The following is an 11,351-nucleotide window of genomic DNA, read 5'->3' on the forward strand; positions in this document are numbered from 1 at the left end:
TAAAGTTTTGCTGAGTTTATTATTTTATTTTAAGAAATGATCTATTTATTTTAGTTGTATGCACTTGATTTTATAAAACACATAAACTAGAAAAAAAGTGTTCTGTTTATATAAATTCAGTTTACCAGGAAATGTATGCTGGAATCTATTTTTATTCTCATTTTGTAAGTAACTTGCAAAAGGGGGAATTATAGCTCTTTATTTGTATTTAGGTGTCATTTCAAAATGAAAAAAGACCAAATACAAACTAGTTGTAACATGAAATCACACACCATTTTTCATCCTTGAAACTAGGGCCAGTCAAGACTGGACTCAAGATTCAAATAATGTTAGCTCTCCCCGGCTCTGTCTCTCCCCTACTGTCAGCCTCATAGGACTGGATAGTCTTTCCCAATAACTGTAACACGAAGTCTCGTGGAAGATTCTGACTGACCTAGCAAGAATGACAGTACCATCCCCGGCGATTGTGATTGGCCAGGTTTGGGCCCCATGCTTACATTTATAATAAAAGAGATTAGTTGGGCCCGTTACCAGCTGAAGAATAAAAGAATGAAAAAAATGAAGGGTAATCTCAAACAGCTACTGCCGCAGTAAAGTGAAGGGGCCATAATTCTTGTTTTGGGCTTGTTATCCTGGCATTTGTTCCAAATATTCCATATTTTAAGGTAGTATTACTATTTGTATTAAAATAAACCAGGATACATTTGGTTAGTGTTCATTTTGTACTTCTGGCTTTTTCTGCGGTGTTTTCTAGCACTGTGTGGAAAAGTATGTGTTGTGAACAGGAAACTCACTTTAAATACAGTTAAATGTGAAAAACATAACAAAGCTGAGATAGCTTCCCTGTCTTTTCCTAATGCTTTCCCAGATGTAATACAACCAATAACTCCTACTCAGAGCAGCATGTCAGACACTTCTGGATGCCATGAAATCAATTCAGACACAAGAAGGCAGCTAGAGTCAGCTAACTCCCAAGTCGGGGTAGTAGTAGGTGAAGTGTTTGATGCTCATGTTCTTGTTTGCCACTATACCAGCTAGCTGTGTCATGGTTCATGCTTGGCTTGAGAGACTCAGGAAGACAGCCAATTAATAGTGTCAACATTAAACATGGGAAATAATGGTATGTCTGGTACTCCTGAAATATGTGCATAAGATAGGGACCAATAGGGACCAAGTTGTCTTGCCATCCTGGGTTCAAGCAATTCTCCTGTCGTAGCTTGCAAAGTCACTGGGATTACAGGCACGCACCACCAGGCCCAACTAATTTTTTGTATTTTTTTAGTGCAGACAGGGTTTCACCACGTTGGCCGGGCTGGCCTTGAACTCCTGACCTTAAGTGATCTACCTACCATGGCCTCACAAAATGCTGGGATTACAGGCATGAGTCACCGCACCCAGCCAATCTGAATATTCTTGCTAGAGTGATTTTGTGTGATGCTAATCAAGTGGCTATTATTTACTTTTTGGTAACACTTAAAATTTTTTTAACTCAATGACCCTTTCAGCAGTACTGAACTAAATACAAATGAAAATGCATTTTTAGTCATATGTTAAGATACTGAATTACTGTTTTTCAAGATGAATATGCAACTTGCAAAAATATTTTTTGACATTTACCACCCACCATTTGATCATAGTGATGTTGCCAATCACATGAAATTCAAAAGAAACAAATCTGTGAAGAAGCATCAGTGCCATGTTCACAAGTTACAGAAGACTGTGCTCAAAAAAATATAACCTCATAAGATCTTGTTAACATCATTTTTAAGAACCATGACTTTTCATTTTAATCAGAAGACTGTTTTTCTAAACACAATTTGGTAATTTAGAATTCCAAATATCTTGTACATATATAACAAAGTGAGTGAGTATACATATTAATGTCTTTGTTACATTATTAGAAGAATTTAGTGTTTCATAACTAATTTTATAAACAATTAAATGCTGGCAAGTTTACATATGTCATTAGATACGTCTAATTAACATCAGCTAACAATTTTAACAATGATTTGATTTTTCAATTCAAGGAATATATATTTGAATTCCATTGTGTTGAAGATGAAACATATGTTGTTATTGCAATTTCTCTTAAATTATTTGCTTTAACAGTGATAATAAGGATACATTTTTTATTTGAAGAAGTTATCATGCTAGAAAGCAATGTCTTTAATAAATTAAGACTCCTATGGAGCAGAAATGTATTTTGAATTGGTTGAGGTATACACATAATTTATAGTTGTCTCCAAACAAAATGTGATATACAACCAATCAACATAGAAGCTATAGTTGTCAAGATTGACAAGGTCATGATACTACACACACATAAGCACACATACAGAACAGGTGAACTACTCATTTTTTAAAACAAAGCTGATGTTTAATGCAAAATAGTATGTCTGCATGAAAGCAGGCACTTTCTTTGGTGATGGCCATCAACATGTTTTTACAAATATTTGACTTTTAGAAAGGCTTATAAACAGAATATAGACTAACTCAGCAAAACCTATGTACTAAAATGATATAAGACATTTTAATGTATCTTTTAAATTTGGTTTGCATTTTGGTCAAAATCATTTGGGGATCTTTTGTTACAGTATTGAATGAATCAAGCAATATGTAGTTGTTAAAAACAAAGCTTATTAACAGAAAGGCATTGACATTTTTGCATAAAATATGAAGGCAGGAACTGCAGATTAACCAATGACACCTGAAATAATGAGTAAAATTTATTTTTGGAATTCTATAATTGCACTTTGGAATATCTGGACCTATGGAAGGTGTCTTTTATAGAACCCTTATTTTTAATTAAATGATTTTTTTTATTATAAATTCTAGAATACATGTGCACAACATGCAGGTTTGTTTATATTCTGTGTCTGTATGAAAATTGTAAAAACCTATGATTTTATAAATCTAACTTTGATGAAATGTAATTTATTTGATGAATTTGTCTTATTAAATATATTTGTCAACAAAAGCTACTCTGAATGGAGGCAAGGAGTATTAACTGAAAATTTTGCAAATAAAATGTTCATACATTTTAATACAAAAGTAGAATTTAGAATATTGTCCACCGAGTGTATTGACTCTCTGTTTACAGATGCTTCAGCACTTATAGTGAAAAGAGTTCAGACCACTCACTGCTGTCTGTGAAAGAAACTGCTTCAAGGAGTGTAGGTGTTTCACAGCCTTCAGCTGAAACACTTGTGGATCTGGTGTGTTTTTCATGCTGAGGTCACTGAGATCAACCCAGCTGCTACAGATGGGATTGTGTCTCCCCAGTCCCCAAATTTATATGTTCAAACCTTAACCCTCAATTTTACTATATTTGGTGATAAGACCTATACAGAGATACATATATTTAAATAAAATCCTAACAGTAGGACCTTGATTTGATGTAACTAGTGTCTTTGTAAGTTGAAGCACCAGAGTGTTCTCTCTCTCTCTCCCTCTTTCTCCCTCCCTCCCTCTCTCTGTGTCTCTCTCCCCCTCTATCTGCTATATGAGGATAGAGGGAGAAGGTAGCTATCTCTAAGCCAGGAAGAGTCTTCACCAGGAACCAAATTGGCCAGCATCTTGATCTCGGATTTCTCAGCCTCCATACCATGAGAAATAAATGTTGTTTGAGCCACCCAGTCTGTGATATGTTGTTATAGCAGCCCAAGCAGACTAACACACCAGTCAATAACTAAGCCCATTTGGGTGATTAGAATTGGGTCATTTCTGCTCAATGCAGGATCCTCTAATGGGTGACTTTTGATTGGTGACTCCAGCAGTCTATCCTAGACTTTTTCAGAGTTTTGCTTTTTCTATATCCTCCTTCTTTCTATCTCTCTTTTCACAGGTATTTTCACGATCTTGGCTCACTGCAACCTCCAACTCCCAGGTTCAAGCAATTCCCATGCCTCAGTCTCCCAAGTAGGTGGGATCATAGGCAGGGGCTGCCATACCTGGAGAAGTTTTTGTATTTTAGTAGAGCCAGGGTTACATCATGTTGCCCAGGCTGGTCTCGAACTCCTGGGCTCAGGCCAACTGCCCCACCTCAGCCTCTCAAAGTGCTAGGATTATAGGTGTGAGCCATTGTGTCCAGCCTCTAAAAAAATGTTAAGCAGAAGTATTACATAAGCTTACCAATATATTACAACATATTTTCAGTAAAAAGTAAATATTTCAAAAGTATATAGTTTTAATTATTTTAAATACCCTGTTCATTTTAGAACTTAAAGGTGTCCTGGCTTAGACAATAAATAATGTAGTCAAACCAGCTGTAGAGTACTAATCATGATCACATTGATTATTTGCATAAAAAGACTATGAAATTTTAAAGTTTTATTTATGTAAACAAGGTTATTCTTTGGTAACCCATAATCCTATATTGCATTTAAAGCACAAGCAATGGCCTATATTCTAGTTAAAATTATTTTCTTTCTAGTCTCTTTTTCCTCACTTTCATCTTTTCCTTACATTCTCTAAATATGAATCAAACAGTTGTTGTATTCAGTGCCTTGTATTGTGAGCTGTAGAGCTACAAGATCAGCAATCTACAAAGAACTTTCTGTAACCAAACCCTACAAATAAAAAACATAAAAAAATAAAAAATTTCAGTATTACAGTGATATAATTGTATGTTTATTCAAAAATATTTACTGAAAATCTACTATATGACAGACATTATTCTGGAAACAGATTACAAAAGGAGAAAAACAAAAAAAAGTATATAGTTTTTTCATGGTGTTTACATTATAACTGGAAGAAGTCAATAATAAATAAGCAAGTAAAACTTTTTTTTTCTTAGCACTAATAATTGCTATATGATCAAGAAAAGTCTCACTGAAAGGTGACATTTAAGAAGAGACATAAGGAAGTAAATGATCAGGCTATACTTATATGTCTCTGGATGAACATTCAAAGCAGAATTAATAGCTATTTTTGTCATAAAGAACTAACAAGGTTTGCTAACAGACGGAATTATCGAAGAATAAAGTTCCTATTTATTGACATAGGAATAGATTGTGGGAAGAGCAAGTTTGGAGGTAGGTGAGGATGTCAGGAATGTGGACATCATAGAACAAATGTTGGTAGTTGAATTTATGTGCTTGGATTGCAGGGACTATTCCCTGGGTATAGATAAAAACACTGAAGTAATTAGTACATAGGTGGTATTTAAAGTAACGGGCTGAGTTTGATAAGCATCCTTAAGTTAGAATAAGGAAATAAGTATGACAAAGGAATAAAAGTGTTTACTGAGTGTGAATAAAGTCATATTAATCCATAGTTATTGGGGCAATGAAGAGATACTAAGAAAGGAGCTTGAGAAGGGAAGAAATGCATGAGAAATAAGGAAAAGCAGAAGAAAAGTTTGTTCCGGAAGCCAAGTGTATGTTTCAAAGATAAATAATAAACTTTGCCCAACGCAGCTGCTAAGCAGGATGAGAACTAAAAGTTGACTCTTGGAATTAGCAACTTAGAGTCACTGATAACCTTAGTATTAATACACATAGTTGCAGTGGAATATTAGAGTCTCTGGTCTTTATGCAAGGTTCAAAACAAGATGGGTGGAGAAAAATGAAAAGCAGTGGTTATATACAAGGAATGCAGGGAAAAAAAGTCAGTAGCTGGAATAGGATAGTGGGTGAGGAGCATTTTTATTTTAAGATGGGAAAGGAGTAAACCACGTTTGCTGCTGGGACTGACTCTTTAAAGAGAGAAAAACTGAAAGAACTTTAAGACAGTCAAGTAGGAGAGAGGCTGTGGAAACAGGAAACTGCAGCAGGAAGGATAGAGAACCTGTACATGTGTAGAAACTGATAATTTTCTGTCTCTTAACAGGAGTTAAGATACTTTTCTTGCTTTGATATAAACCCATTTCCATTTGTACATATACCTGTAGCCAGAAAGCAAATGATCAGCATCACCACCTTAAAAAATCCTCCTCATGAGTGGTGATAGGTATCTTTTTTCATCTATTTTTTCCCTTCCTTCATTCTCAGCCTTTTATTAAATCAAAAGGCTGATATTTACCTGCCTTCATTTCCTTGTTCCCGAGTAGAAAATGACATAATGAAGTTTAATGTATAATCCAAAAGCAGTGATAAATAAGTGATGCATTTTGTATTTGTTCCTTTTGATTCTTATCCTATTGTCAAAACTTTAAATATTTTAGAGTTATACTTTAGCTTCTGCTTTTTATGCAGTTATTATGTCTGATGTAATAGATTAAAATAATATCTAGATTTACAGTGTCTGTGTCTGTGTTATTTTGCTCCCAGTTTTAGCTGCATGAACTTTGGCAAGTCACTCAGTCACACTCAACCACAGCCTCTTCAAGTACAAAATGGGCATATCATTTCTTGATTATAATTAATTAATTAAAATAAATATTTACTTTAGAAATGTTTATATTCAATTGAATTTTAAAAATCCTTATCACTGATAGTTAGTTTTTGAGATTATCTCTGATATTACTATCATTATTATGAATAAAGTACCTCATACTTTCAAATTTTAAAGTGTGAAGCATAGGATAATCATGTCTTTGAAAAATAACAAAGAAATTCTGGACTTTAATTGAACACTTGGCCAATTGGACCTAATAGACAGCTATAGAATAATCCACCCAACAACCAAAGAATATGCACTTATCTCATCTGCACATGGAACATAGCTGTGGTTGACCACATGCTTGATCATAAAGGAAGTCTCAATACATTCAAAAAAATTAAAATCATATCAAGCATCACCTTGGACCACAGTAGAATGAAAATAGAAATCAATACCAAACTCTTAAAACCACACAGATGCATGGAAATTAAATAACTTGCTCTTGAATAACTTCTGGGTAAACAATAAAATTAAGGCAAAAATAAAAAAAAAATTCTTGAAACAAATTAAAATGGAGACTCAATATGCAAAATTGTCTGGGATACAGCAAAAATAGTTCTAAGAGGGTGGTTTGTAGTGCTAAATATCTACATCAAGAAGATAGAAAAATCTCAAATTAACATTCTACCCTGGCAGCTAAAGGAACTAGAGAAACAAGAACAAATTAAATGCAAAGCTAGTAGAAGAAAGAAATAACTAAAATCAGAGCAGAACTAAATGAAATTGAGACTGAAAAAAAACGTACAAAGAATCAATGAAACAAAAAGTGGATTATTTGAAAGGATAAGCAAGATTGATAGACTGCTACCTAGACTAACAAAGAAAAAATGAGAGAAGACTCAAATAAACATAATCAGAAATGACACAGATGACATCACAATTGATCCCAAGGAAATACAAAAATATCCTCAAGGATTACTATAAACTTCTCTATGCACTCAAAGCTAGAAAATCTAAAGGAAATAGATAAATTCCTGGAAACATGCAACCTCCCAAGATTGAACCAAGAAGAAATAGATATTCTGAACAGACCAATAAATGTAATAAAATAGAAACAGTAATTAAAAAAAAAAAAAAACTTAGCAATACATCCTAAAAAGCCCTAGACCACATGAATTCACAGCCAAATTATACCAGGTATACAAAGAGCTGGTACCAAGTCTACTGAAACTATTCCAAAAATTTGAGGAGTACAGATTCCTCTCTCATTCTATTAAACCAGCATCATTCTGATACTAAAATCAGACTAAGGCACAACAACAAAAAATATATCCCTGATGACCATAGGCACAAAAGTCCTCAAGAAAATACTAGCAAACTAAATTAAGCAGCACATCAAGAAGTTAATTTGCCATGATCAAGTGGGCTTTATTCATGGGCTGCAAAGGTGTTTCACTATACAAAAAGCAATAAAAGTGATTTACCACATAAACAGAAATAAAAAGAAAACTGTATCAACTACTCAATAGATGCAGAAAGAAATACATTTGATAAAATCCAACATCCCTTCATGATAAAAACCCTCCACAAGCTAGACACCAAAGGAATATAGCTCCAAATATTAAGAGAAATCTATGAGAAACCCACAGCAAACATTATCTTGAATGGGGAAAAGTGGGAAGCAACTCCTTTCACAAGTAGAACAAGACAAAGATGCCCATTCTCACCACTCCTATTCAACATAATAACCAAAGCAGTCAGGCAAGAGAAAGAAATAAAAGACATCCAAATAAGAAAAGAGAAAGTTAAATTATCTCTCTTTGTTCGATACATAATTCTACACCTAGAAAACACTAAAGATTCTATGAAAAGTCTCCAAGACATGATTAGCAATGTCAGTAAATCTCAGAATATAAAATAGCAATGTCAGTAAATCTCAGAATATAAAATCAACGTACAAAACAGTAGCATTTCTATACACCAATAACTCTCAAACTGAGAATCAAATCAAGAATGCAATCCCATTTACAACAGCCACACACACACAAAAATAAAATACCTAGGAGTACATCTAATGAAGGATGTGAAAGAACTCTACAAGTAGAACTACAAAACATTGCTGAAATAAATCACAGATGACAAAAACAAATGGAAAAAGCATTCCATGCTCATGGATTGGAAAGACCAGTATTATTAAAATGTAAAATCTACAGCAATCTACAGATTCAATGCTATTTCTATCAAATTACCAATGCCTTTTTTTCTCACAGAAATAAACAATTCTAAACTTCATAAGGAACCAAAAAAAGAGCTCAAGTAGCTAAGGCAATCATAAGCAAAAATAATAAAGCAACAGGCATCATGTTATCTAACTTCTTCTTGAAACTATACTACGAGACTATAGTTAACAGCACAGCATTGTACTGGTACAAAAATAAACACATAGACTAATGGAACAGCATTGAGACACCTGAAATAAAGCTGCACATGTACAACCAACTGATATTTGACAAAGTCAACAAAAATAACAATGGGGAAGAGACGCCTTATTCAATAAATGTTTCTAAGAAAACTGGCAAATCATATGCAGAATAATGACTTGGATTTCCATCTTTTAACTATATACAAAAATTAACTCAAGATGGCTTAAAGACTTAAATGTAAACCTCAAACTATAAAATCCTAGAAGAACACCTGGGACATACTCCTCTAGACATTGGCCTAGGTGAAGAATTTATGATGAAGATCCCAAAAGCAAATGCAACAAAATAAAATATAGACAAATAGGATTTAATTAAACTAAAGAACTTCTGCACAGCAAAAGAAACTATCAAGAGAGTAATGAGACAATATAGAGAAGAGGAGAAAATATTTGAAACTATGCATCAGACAAATATCCAGATTCTACAGACTGATATCATTGAGCAAAATACAAATAATCCCATGTAAGAGTGGGCAAAGCAAATGAACAGACATTTCTGAAAATAAGACACACAAGTGGCCAAAAAATGTATGTAAAAATTTTAAATATCACTAGTCATCAGAAATGCAAATCAAAACCACAACGAGATACCATCTTATAGAGTTGAAATGACTGTTACTAAAAAGTAAATAAATAACAGGTGTCAGTGAAGTTGAGAAGAAAAGGGAACACTTCATTCACTGTTGGTAGGAATGCAAAAAATTTCTGTAGTTCAGCCACTATAGAAAGCAGTTTGGATACTTACCAAAGAACGAAACATAAAATTACCATTGGACTCAGTGATCCTGTTACTGGGTATATACCCAAAGGGAAATGAATCATTCTTCTAAAAAGACAGCTGCACTCACATGCTTATCAGGGGAATCAACTCAGGCACCTATAAATGGTAGACTGGATACAGAAAAAGTGGTACATATATACCATGGATTACAACACAGCCATAAAAATGAAAGAAATCATATCATCGCAGCAGCATGGATACAGCTGGAGGCCATTATCCTAAGCAATTAACACAGAAACAGAAATCATAACATTGCATGTTTTCAGTTATCAGTGGGAGGTAAACATTGGGCACACCAGGACATAAAGATGGCAACAATAGACAGTGGGAACTCCAAGAAAGGGGCAAGGGTTCTATGTCATTACCGAGGTGATGGGATCATTCATACCCCAGACTCAAAGTCGCCCATTATACCCTTGTAACAAATCTGCATATGTACTCCCAAGTCTAAAATAAAATTAAAAATAAATAAATAAATATTCACGCCTCAGAGTTATTCTTTGTTATTCACAATATCATTATTTATTGAGATTACTATTAACTAACCCATGTGAAAGTCTATGATCTGTTTATGGAAATGATCAGTTTTTTGGTTTTTGTAGAAGTCATTGTGAGTTTTTTTCTCCAACATTCGTACTTCTGAATTGTGGTTGGAATTGAACTGACCCTCAGTTTGGGATTGATTTCTACTTTGTACTCACTAATCAGCCAAGAATCCCATCTCTCCAAGGCAATCAGCTTCTGGTGTTTCCTTAAGCACAGGAATCAGTTGAAAGATTGTATTATCTGTCCAAACCTCATTCTATTTGGTGGGAGAATATCATGTTGTACATTTGTCATGCCTGAAAATGTACAACAGCTTTGCTGTCATGACCAAAGTCTGCTTGAGAATAAATTCTATTCTTAGAGTGGAGCAGAGATAGTTGTGGGAAATGGAGTAACCATATGTGAAACTAGTTCTACTTCTGGACTTTTTTAGAAATACAGACAAATCAATACATATCTTAAAGCAGTTTTAATTGTGCATTCTATCATTTGCAACAAAAATATCCTAAATGATTCAGCTGGGCATTCAACAATGAAGGAAAAGCAGACTCCCTTTCACAGCATTATTCCCTTTGAATGTAGCCGCTTTCAAACTTTCAAATGAAACCGTAGTCCCTATGTGCTCCACAACGTGTCTAAGATATGTCAGGAGTGGATTTTCATTATAAGACTGATTTCTCATCTAAGTAAAAGAAACTAGTTTATATTAAGTTACAGTTCCACTTTAGTATATTTTTGGTACAAGATGTTTTATGGTGGGATGTATCATGTATATTTAGAGAATATGGTTGGCTATAGATTAAATTACAGCTAATAAACAATCAAGGAGAGTGACTTAAAACCATACTTTATCATCTGTTTATAATAACTGACAAAAGATCATTAAAATACTTTATTTAGTGATATGATAAATTATACATATTTACTTAGATACTAACACGCACCGTGATCTATACTAAGTAATCTTTAGAATATAAAAAAAGAGTTCGTGGCAACCTCTTCTTTCAAGGTACTTATAATCTAGTCAGAAAGATGAAAAACTTATGAAGCATAAGAGAGAAATAGAAGACCACATCTAATTAGTTGCTGAATTATGCTTTACCCTCCAGTTCAGAGCAAAAAATCAGTAAAGACTGAGTAATTCAGAGGAAGATGCCCTGAGTTTTATTGGGTTATGATCAGGAATGTTTTTATATGAAAGTGTTACACAGTAAAACATGA

This window comes from Piliocolobus tephrosceles, chromosome 3, assembly GCF_002776525.5.
Source record: "Piliocolobus tephrosceles isolate RC106 chromosome 3, ASM277652v3, whole genome shotgun sequence".
NCBI classification, from domain to species: domain Eukaryota; kingdom Metazoa; phylum Chordata; class Mammalia; order Primates; family Cercopithecidae; genus Piliocolobus; species Piliocolobus tephrosceles.